Here is an 18,887-nt window from a genome sequence, read left to right on the forward strand (position 1 = left end):
CGGGATTCTGAGAACCAAGTTCAGCTCCTGGTCCAGCTTCCAAATGTGGCCAGTACCCAGAAGAAGCAGTACCTTTGAGTAAGAAAAGCATAAGGCCATCTCCCTGTCCCAGAGCCACTTGACATGCTCTTTTCTGTGCATTTTCTGCCATCCAGAGACCTCAGCAGGGAGCCTTCCTGCCATCCTGCCCGATCCACTGTCAATCACACACACACACACACACACACACACACACACACACACACACACACCCCTTGCTTCTGCTACCTGGCTTCTTGACATTAGGTGCCTGGCCAACTTGGGGAAGGCCTCACACAGTCCCTGACTTCAGGACGGGGCCCAAGGTACAGTGCAGTGTGGCTCTGTGACTCAGAGGGTGGCAGGCCCTCCAGAGCCGAGGCCTCATCGTGTTAGACATTCTGTGTGTGGTCGTCAGGCTCTCGCTGGGGTGGGCTGCTGCATGAACAGTGATCAGCCACTTAGCAAAGGACTTTCCCAGTCCCAAAGCTTCAGAGGAAATGCCGCGCAGCTCTAACCTTGGATTTAGCCCGCGTTATCCATGAGAACAAGGCTTGTCACCATGTTATTGTGGGGAAAGTCCTCAGTAATGGCTATAGATTTGGCCGTAGAGTCATCTTACGCACAGCAGCCTCGACTGCAGCCGGATGCCTCCTGTGACCCAGCGACAGGCCTCCAGAGTTCCAGAGAGGCCCTGGTCACTTCCTGCCAGTTTAGGGCCCCGTGAGAATAGAAAGGTGAGGACAGAAGCGAGATAGTTTGATGGCAGGGTTTTTAGGGTTTGATGATGGATCCCACGTGGGGGGGGCCATGGGGCGATAGAGTCAAAGTTGGTGACGATAGAGTAAGAGCCCCCCCGAAGTTCCCAGGACAGGGCTGCAGTGCGGTGCGGTAAGACACAGGCTGGGAGAAAAGTCTTCTTACCACACAGGACCCGTCTCTAGGAACCGAGTCAAGCTTAGGTTGATTAAGGATTGCCTCCCCCTTCCGCCTCCCACACTTGCTCTCGGGAAATGGCCCCACCACCCCTGCAGTCACTCACGCCAGAAGGCTGGGAGTTATTCTCAGCTCCTCCACCCTCCCCACCCCCACATCCCATCCACATCCTACCCTCTTCTCCATCGCCGTTGGCCCCAAGCTCGTTCAGCTCCTTTATTCCAGCAATAACTTGCCGGTGGCTCCATTTTACCTCCCTCTGATCTGTCTGTCTTGTTCCCATCAGAGGGACTTCTACAATGCAAGTCATGCCCTGCCATTCCCGGGCTTACCTCTCCTGTGGCATGTCAATCAAGTGCGGTCTGCCACACCTCAGCGCTCCCCTCTCCCCTCCCAGGAATGCTCTTGCCTCCTCTCGTCACCCAAAACAGCCAGCTGTCTGTTACAGACACTGGCAGTGTTCTTGCGTGGAGGTGTGGGGAGGGACCGAGCAGGACGTCTAAACTCGGGCCTCACTACTGGGGCTCCTGTACAATATCTCCGCTTAGGTGATTGCTGGCACGTCGGACTTAGCATGCCCCAAACCTCACCCTCAGTTCTGTCCTGCACCCCACCCCAAGCCTGCCCTTCCTCTAGGTGAACGGCACCTCCACTAGGAGGTCACGCAAGAAACCTGGCTGGCTGTCCCTCGTGCTCATTTCTCTCTTCACACCCCGACATCCCGTCCGGCTTTCCTGCCGCACATTTGCCCACTTGTCCCCATCTCCACGCACTGCTCCCAGCATCCAGGCCAGGGCCTCCAGCCTGGGCACCCGGGTGGCTTCTGGACACTCCCCCCACCCCACCCCTGCTTTCATCTTCCCCCACTCTGACACGGTGGCCAAGGTCTTTTGTTTCTTTACAGCTTTCATTACTCCTCTCCTGAAGGACCTAAACGCGCACACACATGTCTTTTTCTTAAATGATATATATACTCTACACACGGCTCTGGAATTTCCTCCTCCTCCTCCTCCTCCTCTTCTTCTTCTTCTTCTTCTTCTTCTTCTTCTTCTTCTTCTTCTTCTCTGGAATCTTCTTCTTCTTCTTCTTCTTCTTCTCTGGAATTTCTTCTTCTTCTTCTCTGGAATTCTTCTTCTTCTTCTTCTTCTTCTTCTTCTTCTTCTTCTCTGGAATTTCTTCTTCTTCTCTGGAATTTCCTCTTCTTCTTCTTCTTCTTCTTCTTCTTCTTCTTGATTTATAGTTGGCATACAATGTTTCAGGTGCGCAAAACTTGCTTTTTAAAATTGACTATCTGTATATTTCAGAAACTGGCCCCCATCAGTACATAAAGAGGTCCCTGATCCCTACAGTTGTCCAGCATTATGCCGTGTGAATGACCACCATTTGCTCAGCCAAGCCCTTATTTGTTGATATTGATGGGTTATCAGTCACTTACTGATATCTAGGGTCTTTTTTTAATCTTGTGTAGTCATACAATGCCAAAAATGAATAATCTAGTATATGATGATTTTCAAGCATTACATATACAGGATAAATGCATGGAAACAAAGTCGCTGAGTCAAAGTAGTGCATTTTTGATTTTGATAAATATTGCCAAGTTGCTCCTCTACAAACGTATAACTCCACCAGCAAGCTATGAGATTGTCTGTTTCCTCACACCTTTGCCAACCCCATGTGTTTTCAAACCTTAATCTTTGCCAATCTGAGAGAATGATTTAAAAAACAAAGAAATCAAATCATCTCACTCTTTTTTTTTTTTATTTTTTTTTAACGTTTATTTATCTTGAGAGAGAGAGAGAGACAGAGTGCGAGCAGGGGAGGGGCAGAGAGAGAGGGAGACACAGAATCCAAAGCAGGCTCCAGGCTCCGAGCTGTCAGCACAGGGCCCGACGTGGGGCTCGAACTCATGAACCATGAGATCATGACCTGAGTCGAAGTCAGATGCTTAACCAACTGAGCCACCCAGGACGCCCCTAGAATTTTTTTTAATGTTTATTGATTTTTGAGAGAGAGAGAGAGAGAGACAGAATGCGAGTGGGTTAGGGGCAGAGAGAGAGGGAGGCACAGAATCCGAAGCAGGCTCCAGGCTCCGAGCTGTCAGCACAGGGCCCGACGTGGGGCTCGAACTCATGAACCATGAGATCATGACCTGAGTCGAAGTCAGATGCTTAACCAACTGAGCCACCCAGGACGCCCCTAGAATTTTTTTTAATGTTTATTGATTTTTGAGAGAGAGAGAGAGAGAGACAGAATGCGAGTGGGTTAGGGGCAGAGAGAGAGGGAGGCACAGAATCCGAAGCAGGCTCCAGGCTCTGAGCTGTCAGCACAGAGCCCGACGCGGGGCTCGAACCCACGAGCTGTGAGATCATGACCTGAGCCTAAGTCGGACACTCTACAGACTGGGCCACCCAGGCACCCCTCTCACTCTCTTACTTAAAACTCTGTGGTGGCTTTGCACAGTGTCTGTGTGAAATCCCATCCCGGTCCTGGCCCACACCCTACTCTGCAGACTCATCTCTTGCCTCTGCCGGAGGCATATCTTTGTTCCAGGGCACATCTGCTTCTTTTCAGTTCCTGAAAAATTCCAAGCCCATCAGCAACTCAGGCCCTTTGCACAAGCTGTTCCTGCATCCTTGCCTGAATCTTCCAGGTCTCCATGGCTACCCCCTTACGGGGCTCTTTGACCACCGTTAAAAGTCGACGTCCTTGCTGTTCCTTATTATTGCACACTGTTTCCTCCATGTTATTTATCGCAGTCAGAATTGCTTGTATGTTTACTTTTCTTCCCCACCGGATTTTGAATTTCACAGCGCCTGGCTCATACTGGGTGCTTGCTCACTGAGAACATGTTGAAGGAACGTATGAATAAATAAATGACTGAACGTTTCTCCCTGACTTGCAGTGACATCAGGCTTTCCCCATATTCTGTCTCGTCCCATTGTGTGTCTTAAAGACTTTGTGCTTCCAAAGCTGGAAGGCTCCCCATGCTCAGGTGGCTGTACTTCCCAGGTGTCTTCAGCCAGCTGACTTCATTCTTTCAGAGCCTTCTGAAGGCAAAATGTGACGCACACCTAGGTCACAGCTGTCACAGGTGTGCCACGGAAGCAGATTAGAGGCCCCGTCAAAGACTTTCTGTAGTTGCCGCAGCGGCTCTCAGGCCGCAACACGTTCTCTCAGGAAAAGAGACAGATCCCGGGCTCGGGTGGGCTGATCAGATTTTTTCAAGTGAAAAATCTGCCTCGTACAGTGTGAGGCCAAGAGTCAAAGCGAGATGCAAACTTCGGAAATCCAAAGTGACACTTTACATGAGAAACAGAAAGCATGTGACATGCAACTTTTTTTTTTTCAACGTTTATTTATTTTTGGGACAGAGAGAGACAGAGCATGAATGGGCGAGGGGCAGAGAGAGAGGGAGACACAGAATCGGAAACAGGCTCCAGGCTCTGAGCCATCAGCCCAGAGCCCGACGTGGGGCTCGAACTCACGGACCGCGAGATCGTGACCTGGCTGAAGTCGGACGCTTAACCGACTGCGCCACCCAGGCGCCCTGACATGCAACTTTTGTATGGGGTGAGTTGTACCCACCCCCAAATCCGTATGCTGAAGTCCTAGCCCCAAAATGTGAAATAGAGTTCTTCCAGAAGTAAGTTGAGGTTATACTAACGCAGCGTGGGCTCCAATCCAGTGTGACTGGTGTCCTTACAAAAAGGGGAAATTTGGAGACAGATGCAGGCAGGTACAATGCCATTGTGAAGATGAAGACGGAGGAACGCAAAAGATGGCGGGCAAGCCGCCAGAAGCTAGAGGAGGATATGACGCAGATTTTCTTGTGCATCCCCCAGAAGGAACCAACCCTGCCGACGCCTTGATCACGAACTTCCAGGCCCCAGAACAGTGAAACAATCCATTTCTGTTAAGTCACTCAGGTTGTGGTACTTTGTTACAGCAGCCCCTGGAAAACTTGTCCAACCGGCGGTCATGTGAGGCTAACTTGGACGGCTGTATTCTGTGTGCCCAAAGTAAATTTATCCATTTCGCCATCTAAATAACCTCAATCACAAGCATTTCCTTGTCTGAGTGGTAGGAAGAGCATGTGGCTTGGGGGTGGGGGGGAGGTCCTGGGGTATAGTCCTGGTGCACATTCCCCATTCTGGCTTCAGTAGACGGTAAGGTGAGTGGCTGCACTAAATGATCTCTCCCTTCCCTCCCAGATGAATGCTCCATGGTTCTGTACCTCCCACACCCTTTCCCCCTGTGGGCATGGTTACCACCAAACAGTTTGCAAGGCTTAGGGAGCTCAGGCCAAAAAACCAGCAACTTAGATGTCAGAGGTAGGGCCACGGAGACTCTGCAGTTGGACTGTGGGAGCTATTATCCCGCACGCTTTCCCTTTCTGTCCGTTCCCACTGACAGAAGTGACTTCTCTTTTCCATTTGTGTGGAATTCAGCTTTAAACCATCTCAAGATGGCTCTGTGTACCTGGAGATCTCACCTGGGGATGTTATTCTTAGAAGCCCCTTGGGAAACTGTGAAGGCATTCTTTGTTATCACCATGACATTGGGGGAGGGGTATCGGATTCATGGACAAAAGCCAGGGGTGCTAAGGGTCCACAGTGTGCAGGGAAAACTTAAAAAATTCTTACAAAAAAATTCTCCCACCAAATTTCAATGTCTCTGCTGAGAAATGCCCATAGGGTGGTATCGAGGAAAGAATAAGGACCTTGGTGTTAAGCAATGTTTCAGTGACCTATTGCCATGTAACAGATCACCCTAAAACTTCATGACATCACATAATAGTCTTAATTATTCTCTTTCACAGTTCCGTGGGTTGACATGCCAGCTGGGTGGTTTCACTTGGCATCTCTCATGCAGTTGTAGTCAGATAGTGACCTGGAGTCAGAGGAAGGTTCACATGGGCTGGAGGTCCAAGATGGCAGCTCACTCACACGGTTGGCAGTTGATGGCAGTTAAAGTGCCCACATGGCCTCTCCATGTGGCTTAGGCTTCTCCTAGGATGAGGCTGCTTTCCAAGACAGAGTGTGCCAGAGGGAATATGCCACAAGACCAAAGCAAGAGCTGCAAATCTAATGATCTAGACTGAGAAGTCACCAAAACTCACTCACGGCATTATATAGGTCAAAGCTGATGCAAGACCTGCCCAGACTCAAGGGGGTGGAGAAATAGACTCCATCTTTTGGTGGAGGAGTGGAAGAAGAGCATGAGGGATTAGTCCATCTTTGAAAATATAATCTACCACAGAGGACTTGGCATCAGGTCCTGCCTCTACCACTTACTGTATCAATGACTTCCATTAAATCCTGAGTTTCAGTGTTTTCCTTGAAAGCATAGGATAACATGGTAGCAAACTTGCTAAGGTGTCTTGAAAGCCTATGGACACGATCGCTAGTTGTTACTGTTGGTGTTTTCATGTTAGTAGGAATAAACGATCCCAGTTCCAGAAATTCTCCTAACACTATGCATATACCTGACACTTTGTCTTTGCTGACTTTATCACTGAGGGATTTGAAGGTGTGCGTTTGTAAAGCCATCATTGGACCAACACAGGTCCAGTCTTCTTTCCTTTTTTGGATTTTTAATTTTTATTTATATTTTATCAAAATACACCATCTGTGAAAGTCCCTTGACCTCCTTCCTATCTCATCTTTCTTTTGTTCCCCAGAGGCAACCACTTGCAACATTCATAGCTTTTTTTTTTTCTTCCTTTTTTGGTATTTACATTCATGTTTTTGGATAATAGGCACACGTAGTTCTCTCTCTCTCTTGAGTCATTTATTTTAAATATTTTCCACTATAGTAAGTGAACGTTTTAAATCATTCACCCCTCCCCTTCCTGTGCTTTCTCTCCTCCCAACATAATTGTTTATTACTTTTTGGTTCAATCCACACACAGTGTTTTCATTATTATGATTATGTAAAATAAACATTGTTCATTACTGAGCCAAGTAGTGAACTGAGATTTTGTTTTGTTTTTCTCAACGTTTTCTTCTTTCTGGAGTTGATAATTCCTTTTATTTTGCATTTGTTTTGTTTCCTTAAATATCTAAGTCTTTCCATAGTTCCAACAGCTCTGCAAACTGATTCATTATACAATCCTTTTTAGATCTCAAATCTATCAATAATCAGAATTTCCTAGAGAAATTTTTGTTGGAGTTTTCAATGTTCTTCTCTAATCTAAACTGGTTGGTTCCTAGGCCTGCCCCACCACTGTCATTCTGGGACTTTCCTTCACCCGCATCTTGGAAATTCCCTTTCCCCTCTGCATTGTTGGATCACAAGCCTTCTTCCTCTTTCTTGGTTACTCCCTCATCATGGAGCATCTTCCATTGGCTTCCCAAGAAAGGGTACATCAGATGTAAACTTATTTGTATTTTGCGTGTTTGAAAATGTCCTTGTTTTGTCCTCATACTTATTCAATAGTGTGGCTGGGAATAGAAATCTAGGCTGAAAGTAATTTTCCCTTGGGATAACGAAAGTATTTTTCCAATGTCTTCTTACTTCCAATGCTACTATTGAGAAGTCCAATCCTGTTCTGACCCTTGATCTTTTATATGTAACTTTTTGGTTTTCTCTTTGAAAACTCTTAAGACCTTTTTATCCCTAGATAAATCAAATGCAAAATATAAAGGAATTATCAACCCTAGAATTCTGCGGTGTCACAGTGGGGTATCTTGGTCTAGGTCCGTTTTCAACTCCTGTGCTAGGCATGTTAGACAAGACTCGTGTCCTTCAGTTCCAGAGCATCTTTTTGTATTATTTCCTTGATGATTTCCTTACCATCACGTTTCTCTATTCTCTTTATGAAACTACATTTACCGGGTGTCGACCCTTCTGAATCACTCCTCTAATTCTCTTTCTTACTCATATTGCTGTTCTTTTGTTTGCTTTCAGGGAAATTTCTGTAGCTCTATCTTCCAATGCTGGTGCAGAATTTTTGAAATTTTCATTTCGTATTTCTGATTTCCAAACACTCTTTCTTGCTTTGATTATCCCTTTTTCATCACATCCTATGGATGCAGCATTTTCTCCTCTGCCTCTAAAGATATCAAATATACTTTATTTTCAGTGTCTGCTGCTCATTCATCATTTCTGCTTCCTTCATAGATCCTTTTGTCTTCCTGTTTGATTATTGTATTCTCTGTCACGTTGGATGCTTTCCTCTGTGGTGATTGTTGACTGCCGCTCGGATTGGATTTAAGGAAGAGGCCCTAAAGAGCTGATTGAAGTTCTGTATACATGGATGGGATTTATTGTAGGGTGCTCAGGTAGGCAATGACTTTTTCACCAGGAGCCTCCAAATGTCAACATGTATAGGTCTTTTTCCTGGATTGGGTTGGTTTCTGCAGGAAAGAATCTTTCAATCTCCTGCCCTTGTCGGTCTTAGGCAAGGAGGGGGAAGAGGCAGGGGAGAAGGGCTCACTTAGTGTGCAAACTTTCACCTGACCCCAGCTTCCCTCTGTATCTGATGTCGGTAGCACAAAGTCTCTCTCATTCAGTTTTTCTGGAAAATAACTCTCCTGTCCCAGGCAGGAGGGGGAGTCGGGGTTGGGACCTGCAAGTCTATCTGCCTCTGATAAATATTTCTAAATAATCTCTCTCTTTTCAGGCCCCACACCATCCCCTTTTACAGGCTTGTCAAGGTTCTATGGAACAGTAGAAACCTACCCCTCTTTGAGCTGTGTTACCCTGCCCCCCGGCACTCCGTTTGGACTTTCCTCCTTCCTGCCAATTCCTTCACCGGTCCAATGTCTTTATACACTGCAGTTCAAGGTTACATTATGTCTTCCATCATGTAAGAAACCTTTGAGGAGAGGTCAGAACTTGCTCTACCCACCATCTTGAAACTGATGGTCCTGGCAGCCCAGAAGTCACTGCTGGGAAAACCTGCCTTTTGTGTCAACCTCAAATCAACAAGCCTCTGTGCAGCATCTGGAAGGGCTCGAAACTCTAAGGATAATAACAGCCGCAACAACAATGGCCATTTTTCGTAGGGCTATGTGCCACTTTGCATAACTTACCTTTAATCCTCACGACAACCTACAAAGTGAGTGTGATTATCCCCCATTTACCCAAGAGGAAACTGAGGCCCGGCAAGCTTCAGTAACTTGGCCCCGTGTATCCCTTTGATAAGTGGCAGGGTGAGGATTTGAATCCAGTCTGGGTGGCCCCAAATTGCCTCTCACAACCAAAGCCTTACAAGTCCACCTCAAGTCACCCAGCGAGTGGCCCTTAAATCTTGGGTATCAGCCCGGACCCACACACTAGTATGCTTCAGCGCTTAAAAGCTGGGGTGCATCGTCTCCTGGTGCAAACAAGTCCCCATGGAATACGCCGTTCGCCTCTTGTGTTTGAGGTGAGCCCTTCAGGTGAGCAGACCTTGGATCTGCCGCGTGCAGCCGGGAGCTGATTTGAAAAGCACCCAGTTCAATAGGACGGCTAATGAGACCAGCCGCCCTCCCCCTGCTTCGACTCCCGCGGATCTGATCTGATCGCGGAGCTGCCTCGGGAGCTGGCGTCACCATGGTGATGGTGGCGGGTAGCCGGTGGCGGAGGGAGGTGGGCGTGGGGGAGAGGGAGCTGGGAAGAAGCCTCCTGCAGCGGATGGGACCGAAGGGTTCCTCTGAAGAGCTGGGGTGGGGGTGCGGCCGTGGGGGCGGGGCTGCGCCCACCTGCCTCGCCAGCCTCCCCGGGGCTCACGTTCCCACCTCTACCCCTGACTCACCACGCAGGTGACTCACAGCACCTGGGGTGTAAGCCAGGCAGAGGAGGCGCGCAGACGCCCAGGGTGCGCACTGAGCTCCAGGGGGTGGGGGAAGGGCAGCATCTGGAGGAGACCACCCCCAGAGGGACCTGAGCTTCGCTTGGCCAGGGTTGGGAAGGTGACACTGAGCGCCCACTCTGCTGGCCTCCGACCCCACCCTACCTTCGACTCCACCATGTCCTCCCTGGTCCCCGAGCCTGGGGACACTCATACCCATTGACACTGCTTGAACCAGAGGGTGAAGAGGCCTCTGGGCTCATGGCTTTCCCTGGGCTGGGTGCCCACATACATAGCCAGTGTCCCCTGAACGCCAGTCCCTTCTCCGGTCCCTCTACAGGCTTCCCACCGCCTGCAGCACAAAGACAAGACTGAAAGCGGCTGACACACACAACCTTCCCCTGCAACCCTGAATCCTACCTCTGTCCCCCCCCCCCCCCGCCCCCTCCACGCTATGCCCTGGGCCACACGGGCCCCCTTCCGTTCCCTGCAGTTTTCTCATCACACCCTGCCCTCTGTCCGGCCAGACACCCCCCTCCCTACTTGTGCCTTCTGGAGTCCTCTCAAACACCACTTCCTCAGGAACGCCTGGCTTGGCCTCTCAGATCGGTCACTCCTCCCCTGAGGCTCCCGTGAACCTCTTCTTTGCAGCGATGGTCACAGCTGCCATGTCTTCATGGGATGTCTCCCCCTTCCTGCTGGACTGGAAGGGCCAGGGAAGAGCTAACGTTTCCCGCACGAAAGGAAGCTTTCCTTGAGTACCCGGCCTCAGGGTGGGGTACCCGCCATTCGCCTCACGTTTCGGAGCATTTGCCTTCTTTCCCACAGCCATCAGCCCTGGTTCCTATGTCACTCAGGATCCTGTGCCCCTAAGGGCCCCCCCCTCGCAAGGGTTTTGTGAGAAAGGCCAGGAGTGGCGTCTGGGGCCAAGCTCCCCTACATGCGGGTGGCGGGGCTCCCAGCGGGGGCAGATGGAGAAGAGTGGAGGTTTAAGAGGCCCTTCTCTGAAGTGGGCAGAGAGGCTGGTACCTCTCAGCCCTGCAGCCCCAGCCCAGATCCTTGCAAAGGGCTCCAGGGAGTGAGTCACCTCTGATAAACCCAGGCAAGAGGGATTTTGATAAGACAGAAGGAAGGGTGTTTACACGTGGCCCTTTGATATCAGGCGAGTCTGTGGTGTGGGAGGCCAAAGAACATCCTTTAGAAAGTGGGAGAAGTCCTGCTAGGAAAGAGAGGGGAGGCAGAGTAACTGGCTGCCTCCAACCCATATGTCCTTGAACTGATTCTAAAAGGGTTCTGAGTCAGTCCTCCTAGAGAAAGGTGTCTGACTACATAATGTGAATCAAATGCACTCTCAAGCTGTATGACTTTGAGTAAATCATTTTACTTCTCTGCTTGGTAAACTGCCTGAAAGCCAACTCAGATGATCTATTGAGGACCTTTTGACTCTAATAAATATTTATGGATTCCTTAGCGTCTCCTTTGGCATGTACTTGAATTTGAGTCTCAAGTCTAGCATCCCCTGGTTTTCCGCCTCTGTAAAACGGAGCCTAATCACAGGGCTGTGTAGGCCTCCAGCCTGGTGCCCTAATCCTGGGAGGAAGGGGCTGGCTATTCTTTCGTTACTGTTCCTCCCTTTCCTCACCTCCCAAGGAGTGGGGAATGAGCGGCCGCAGGTGTTTGGAGACCGTACGTGACGTTTCTGAAAGGAAGCTCCCGCCTTGTTAAGAACGTTCCAGAGAGCCAAAAGATTGCTCCTATACTCTTCTGTGAGACCTTGTTCCGGACAAACGGGTACTACTTTGAGAGCCAGCGGAACTGGGGAGCCCATCTGAGCAGAGGAAAGGGAGACAGAGTGGGGGCGGGGTGCCCTGTTCAGAGGCCAGCCCATAAAACCTTCTAGAAGACTAGAAGAGATCTTGGAGGTGGCCTGCCCCACCCTCCTGGTGTGACATACAAGGAAACAGGTTCACAGAGGTGAGGTGAACCCCCCAGGATCCTCCAGAAAACAGGTGGTAGAGCTGGGTTGAGAGCCCAGTTCTCCTGCCAGCGGGGAGAGATTGCCTTTGGACTTTAGTTACCCATTGTAAGTTCTTTTGAAGCCTAGGGCCCTGCTCATTTCCATCAAGGATTAACAGGGAACTAAGGTATAAAGTCCAGGGGGTTGGAGCTAATTTTCTGAGCAGTGGCTTCCTTTGAGCTTATGAACTGATACACAGAGTACAGCAAAACGTAGTAGCAGATCAACAGTGAAGACCGGCTTATCAGTCATGAAAGGTCATTCCTAACTCTTAAGTTTCTGTTTGATTAGTTGGTTTGTTTTTAATATTAGCCAAAGGTAATCATTCATCTATGGACCTCTTGAGACTCAGTGTATCAAAGAGCTCACTAAATTGGCAATGGATACCATGATGAGAAGGAATATCGTGGTTACTCAGGACCCAGGATGGGGCAGCCCACACATCTGCATCACTGCCTCCCTGCAAAGGCCCAGGGAGAGACCACCACATGTGACTGACGAGGAGTGTTGAGTATAAATCTCCTAGGAACACCCTGAAATAAACCAGTGTCCAGTGAAACCGTGGAGGAAGCAGAGTTAGACTGGGCAGAGTTTCCACTTGTTTACCAGAGACTAGAGAAGGACCCACAGGGTTAGAGTCCTCATCTCCTGGAGTAGGAGCAGGACTCTCTGGGTCTTTCTCGCCCTGTGATAGAAGGAAGTGGAAACGTTGTATTTGTCGGGTCCTGAAGAATATGATATGGTCTCCCAGGAAACAACCTCCAGCCCAGGGCAAGAGAAAGGGGCCCACTATGCCACCCAAGGGTAGCCCTACAGGCCTTGACTTCCAAAACCACAGGTGGTGTCCAGGGCAAAGAGTGGCAAGGAAGAAGATGGGGTCCTGGGGGCTGGGAGGTCACTGCTGTCATGATGGTTGGAGCTGCAAGTACCTGGCACAGCCTGTCAGAGACAACTGGACATAGGGAGGGAGATTCTGTTCAAAAAACTCCAGAGAAAGTCCCAAGTTTCCTTCCAGGCTCTGACGAGGCACGAGGACCATGTTGCCAACAGACCTTGGGGGACGTGGAGCGAAGAGGGAATGAACCAAACTGTAGAATATAGAGTGTCCAAGTTAAGAGGACACACCCAGGAATAAGGCAGCCCGGTTTGAGTCTCAGCTTGTGCACTTACTAGATGTGTAACAGGCATTGGGTAGATGTCTAAAGCTTGGTTTTCTCAACTGGAAAAAATTGGGACAAGGATACTCACCTAATGTTGATTAAATGGCGTCAGACATAGGAAGTACACAGCCTCTGGTACATTAGAGTAAGTGCTTGTATTGGTTATCTGTTGCTGCATAACAAATTACCCCCAGACTTAGTTACTTCAAACAACAAACATTTTCCTTATTTTATTTTATTTTATTTTATTTTATTTTATTTTAATATTTATTTATTTTTGAGAGAGAAAGAGAAAGACAGAGCACGAGCAGGGGAGGGCCAGAGAGAGAGGGAGACACAGAATCTGAAGCAGGCTCCAGGCTCTGAGCTGTCAGCACAGAGCCTGACTCGGGGCTCGAACTCATGAACCGTGAGATCATGACCTGAGCTGAAGTTGGACGCTTGACTGACGGAGCCACCCAGGCACCCCACAATAAACATTTTCTACCCACAGCTTCTGTGGGTCAGGAAACAGGGCACAGCTTAGCTGGATGCTTTTGCCTCAGGGTCACTCAAGAGATTATAGTCAAGCAGTTGGCAAAGAGGTCTCATCTGCAGGCTGGGCCGCAGCAGGGAAGGGACACACCCAAGCTCACTAACATGGTCGTTAGCAGGCCTCAGTCCCTCAGCATGTGGTCCTCTACACGGGACTGCCTCATGACATAGCAGCTGGCTTTCTTTGGGGCACCCAACCCAAGAGAAAGCAACATCAAGAGAGAAAGTGTTCAAGAAAAAAGCCACGGTCTTTGAATAGTCTAATCTCAGAAGGTACCCCATTACTTCAGAGACATTCTACTCATTCTATTCATTAGGTCAATAGATCCAATCCATACTCAAGGAGAGAAGTCACACAGAGCATAAAGATCAGAAGGCGGAGACTAAAGACCGTCTTAGGAAATGTCTATCACAGTGTTTAATATTACCTATTTTTATTATTCCTTCTGTATAGCTTAGTCTCCCAATAATTCTCCAGCAATGCCACTACAAGTTTCCACTTCTATGTTTTGTCACTGCTGTTCTTTCCACCAGAAAGGCCTGCTTCCAAATCTTTACATTTTCCAATCCTACCCATCTTTTAAGGCCAGACTCCAATGGTACTTCCCTGACGCCTTGATTACCGCCACCTTGCAGGAAGTAGTTGTTTTCTTCTCTGAAGTGCGGGGGGGGGGGGGGGGAAGAGTTTGATGGGAGAAAGTGACAAAGTACAGCTCTTTTGTGCTCCAGATAAACTCAATGACACCTAAATGAGAAGGACCAAGGTAACTCAAACACATTCCGTGTACTTCTTCTCAACAACAGGCCATTGGTTTTGGCATTCTGGGTCAACGAGGCTACCGGCTCTGTTAGACTCTGGCAGAAACTGCTCTCATATTTCTGCTTGTTCTGGGCTGGCTGAGCTCCTACCCGTTTGCTGACCCTTAGGACTAGGCTTTGCTAATAAAGGTGACGTGGGTCAAAAAAAAATAAAGGGCCTTCTGTAGGTAGGCTCCAGCACTCCAAGCAATGTACAAACACAGAGCCTGCTGCCTACCATGGAGATAAATCATTTGGCAAATAAATTGAACCGTGGTGGTTTGTGCTTCTGTGATTTCCCGTGTAGGCTTGAAAACTCCGTCTCCCAACAAGGTTCTATTAGGCCTGAACAGAGCCTTATCCCACACCAAAATACTCTTCTCTGATGATCCAGGCATCGCAAAACAGGAGGAGCTGCCCTAGGGTTTCCTTGGGGTCATGGGCTGCTAAGAAAGAGACAAAACCAGTGCAGCAAATGTGGCTTATGTGGAGTCAAGGATCCAAATGAAGCCAATTCAGCCACAGCCTGGAAAAGAGGGACATCAGGTCAACTCAGGAAAAGGGAAGGAAATTCACATGTATTATCCAACTGTTGTATGCCGGACCGGGCAGTTAATATTCATGGCCTTATTGAATCGTCAGGAAAGCCTGGGGAGGGAGGGGGGTATTTCTCCCCATTTTACAGGTAAGGAAACTGAGGTTCAGTGAGGTGAATTGGCCCACCCCAGTTTATATCGCCGGTAGAACCCAAGACTGCTGGACTCAATGCCTGTGTTTGTTCCATGATCCCCTCTTACAAATGACAGTGGAAGGACAAAGGGAAAGGCAGGGCTTTAAGACAAGCTAACTAAAGTAACTCTAAAAATAGCTATTATAGACCAAACATAAAGCTGCATTTAGTTCTCCAACCTCCCAAATCAAATTGTAGCAAGGCTTCCCTTGCTGTTCCTGAGTTGGAAAAAAAGCTGTCTTCTACAGTGACAACCTGGGGGAGAGGGCAGGAAAGAATGCTTAGTATGATTATTAACATTACCCCCCCCCAGTCCTCTGCCCCCCATTACCACCCCATCTTTATCAGAAGGTACGTATTAAAAGTGATGACACAACCAGAGATTTAGCAGGATGGAAAATCTAAATCTAATTATCAGCTTGCATTCTTGTGTGAACTCTTCCCTTCTCCCCTTACTCTTTCTTACTCCTACTTTCTGTTCTTTTAGGATTGGGCCCACTGTCCTGTCCCAAAGGAGATGCCTGCCAAAAGGAAGTAGAAGGCTCAAGTCAAGAGAAGACACAGGACTGATTCAAGGCTGTGGGGTAAGAGCGGTCCCAAATGGTTGGTGCCAATCCCTTTCTGCTCACCTCAGCTTGATGACATGGAAAGGTTTAAACGTCTGTTGAGTCTTTCGCGGGATGTGGTTATTGAGAAACTGGGAGCTCTAAAGAGCCCACTCAAGACAAAGAGCATGGGTCCTGTGATCTTCTCAATACATTAGCACCAATTCTCTGCCAAGCACTGGGCTAATAGGTACAGTGGGACTCAACTGTGTGGAGACTCAGACCCTGTCCTCCAAAGATCTAGAATTCTGCAAGAGAGGTATAATGTGCAAATGTTGCTTAAAAATAAGACCGCGTGCCATAAATGCCATTAGAAAAATAGAATCAAATTAATATTCCTGAAAAATGAAGGAGATCCTGATACATGCAACTAACTTGAATGAGCCTTAAGGACATTATTCTAAGTGAAATAAGCTAATCGCAAAAAGACAAATACTGTATGATTTCACATATGATTTTCACTTATTTGGCTACCTAAAGTAGTCAAATTCATTGAGATGAAAAGTAGAATGGTGGTGGTCAGTAGAACGGGGTGGTGATGCTTAATGGGTACCGAGTTCCAGTTTTGCAAGATGAAAAAGTTCTGGAGATTGGCTGCACAACAGTATAACTACACTTAACAGTATTGAACTGTATGCTGAAAAATGTTTAAGATGGTAAAATTTATGTTATGTGTATTTTGCCATGACTAGATATAAAAACAATTAATGGAAAAAAACTGCTAGGGACCTACAGAAAACGAAGCAACTGTATATGTAACTAGAGATACCCAGGAAGTCTTCATGGAGGAGGAGGCATTTGAACTGAGCCCCTTTTAGAACAGAGAGGCTAAAAGCTGGACAGGAATAGGGCATTCCAGGTGAACAGAGCAGCAGGAGCAAAGGCACACCTTTAAAAAAAATAATAAATCCAGAAATTTCTCTCTTCCATTGCATCAACTCTTAACAGACATTTTTCCAGTGATCAAACTGCTGGAGCCTGTATCTGTGACTCTCTCCTGTGACATCTCAGCAAGGCCAGGCTCTCCTGCTTCTCCCTCCCTTCATCTCTCTCCCTCTTTCTGTGCATGCCTCTTCCTGCCTCTTGTTCTCCCTCTCTCCCTGGTGTCTTTTGAACCTTCTAAAATGAAATCCTCGACAAAGGTTTGCTTTCAGCCCAGAATTAACCTTCCTTGAGGTCTCTTGACTAACAGAAAATACCCAGAGACTCTCACACCTTTATTAACAGACCCTGTTTTGTTGTTCCTTTTTCTCCCTGGATACCAGAAGCTTGAGAAGAAATTACCTCACCTCCTACAACAGGCTAGGTCTCAATTGTAAGAAGGGTCTTTCTGACAGACGTTTCCATTGTCAATTCTCCCTGATTAACGGCAGTTTTATAGAACAGCACTCTGACGGAGGAGAAGGGAAAGATACAGATTTATACTTAATTCGTGAACAGAGTCAAGAGAAGGGTGGGTTCCACCAAGAATTTCTTCATCTTTGGAAGGATTATTAAAATCACAGCTTATTATATTCCCCATGTTCATCATGGAGATCTATGGCCGGCATCCTTTTGTGATGAGAACGGTAACCGGGCCCAGGGAAGGCATCGAAGGCTCCGGAAAGAAAGCCCCCCTGCACAGGCCTGGGGATTCAGGACGGGCAGGCAAGAAGGTTCATTTGCTCGGGGAAGAGTCGTGGAGCTCAGTCTCCCCGTCCCCAAAGTACAGACTCACGTAGTGGGAATGCGCAAAACGTGCCTGTGAGAGCGAATCGAGCTGACCTGAAGTGAAACCCCGCTTCACTCTGCCCACTGTGATTTGGAGAAGCTGCCAGATCTCTGGTTAGAAAACTGCTTGTTTTCGGTTTTCTGTCTTTTCACCCGGTCCTTCATTTTCGATCGTTACCTTTCGTTCTGGTTGAGGAGGACGCGTGCCTTTTTTGGGGGGTGAATCGAGCCACGGCCTGGGCATATCAGAGGAAGCATCATCACAGGCCCTGTCTCCTCTCCACGGCGTCTCCACTCTAGAGAATTCACGTTGCGCTTTTTCTCACCCTTTCGGCTCAGTCTAGACAGATGGTTAAGTCATCCAATGCTGGAGAGAGAGCAGAGATCAGTGTGAACATTTACTTTGTTGTGCTTGATCGCTTTGGAGTTGAGGGGGGATATCCAAGTTAGGGACCACAGTCTTTCCTCGGTGTCTATTCAGTTCCATTAAAAATTATCACAAGCGGATCATGGACTCTCAGCATTGGGTGGAACCTCGGGTATTACCTTAGCCAAGCCACGCATGATGCAGGAATCCTCCAGAAGCATCCTAGCTGGCTGTTGCTGGTTCAAGCAGCCACGCATTTTCCCTCATGGAGGGCGAGCTCCTTTTAGTAGTGAATTGACTGTTGGAAAACTCTTCCTTAGACTAAGTGAAAACTAGAATCTGCTTATTTAATGACATCCACCCACAGACACTAGCACCTGGTATATATGTGTGTGGACTGACCGACGGACAGGCTGACTGACTGAGTCAGTGATTCCGCAGAGTAAACTGGCAGCAAGGAGGAGAACAAGGTCAGGAGAGAAGACAGTTGCAGTGGTGAGAAGTCACGGGCTGAGTAGAAAGCGAGGAGAAAAGAACGTTCTTCTCTAAGGGTTTGTTTTCTCCCTGGCGAGGAACAGAGGAGAAATGATTGTCCCAGCAAACGTTTCCACTCCCTCACATCTTCCAAACAAACCAACAGGAAACCCCAAGAATCTAATTCATAAGTAAATCACCTTTCACATTTGTGGAATGAATGAAAGTACTTTGGATTAGTGAAAAGTTGCTCAAGACAAGTATCGCCGGTTTCCCTAAGTTACTTTCTCGTGACTTCTCTCCCTCCCTCTTTCTCTATTTCTCTCTCTCTGTCTCTCTCTCTCTCACACACACACAATGCCATGTGCGCGCGCGCGCACACACACACACACACACACACACACACACACACACCCCAGAACTTACAGATCGTGGCCTCCCGGCCTCCTCAGAGCAAGCTAGCTAGATAAAGCAGCTAACAGTGACCTTTGCTTCAGCTCTGTCACCCTCCCCCTCTGTCTCTCCTCCTTAAACAGCTGCCCGCCCCTCTGCCTATTGGGAGGGCCGAAGGTCCTCCCCCCCTTCCCCCGACTCCCACACACCCATCCACGGCTCCATGTTCTTGCAGGGCTGCTCAGCTAGAGCGGGAGCCTCCTCCCCTGGCAGCAGCCAGGCAGCAAACACGCAATGCATCTTTCCTGCCGCTGTGTGGGAGGGTTGGGGAGAATTCCCAGGGTGCAGGCCGCAAGCGCTCCCCTGAAT

This window comes from Lynx rufus, unplaced genomic scaffold, assembly GCF_022079265.1.
Source record: "Lynx rufus isolate CCGP_SWC_20201006 ecotype Redwood Valley unplaced genomic scaffold, mLynRuf1.p SCAF_26, whole genome shotgun sequence".
NCBI classification, from domain to species: domain Eukaryota; kingdom Metazoa; phylum Chordata; class Mammalia; order Carnivora; family Felidae; genus Lynx; species Lynx rufus.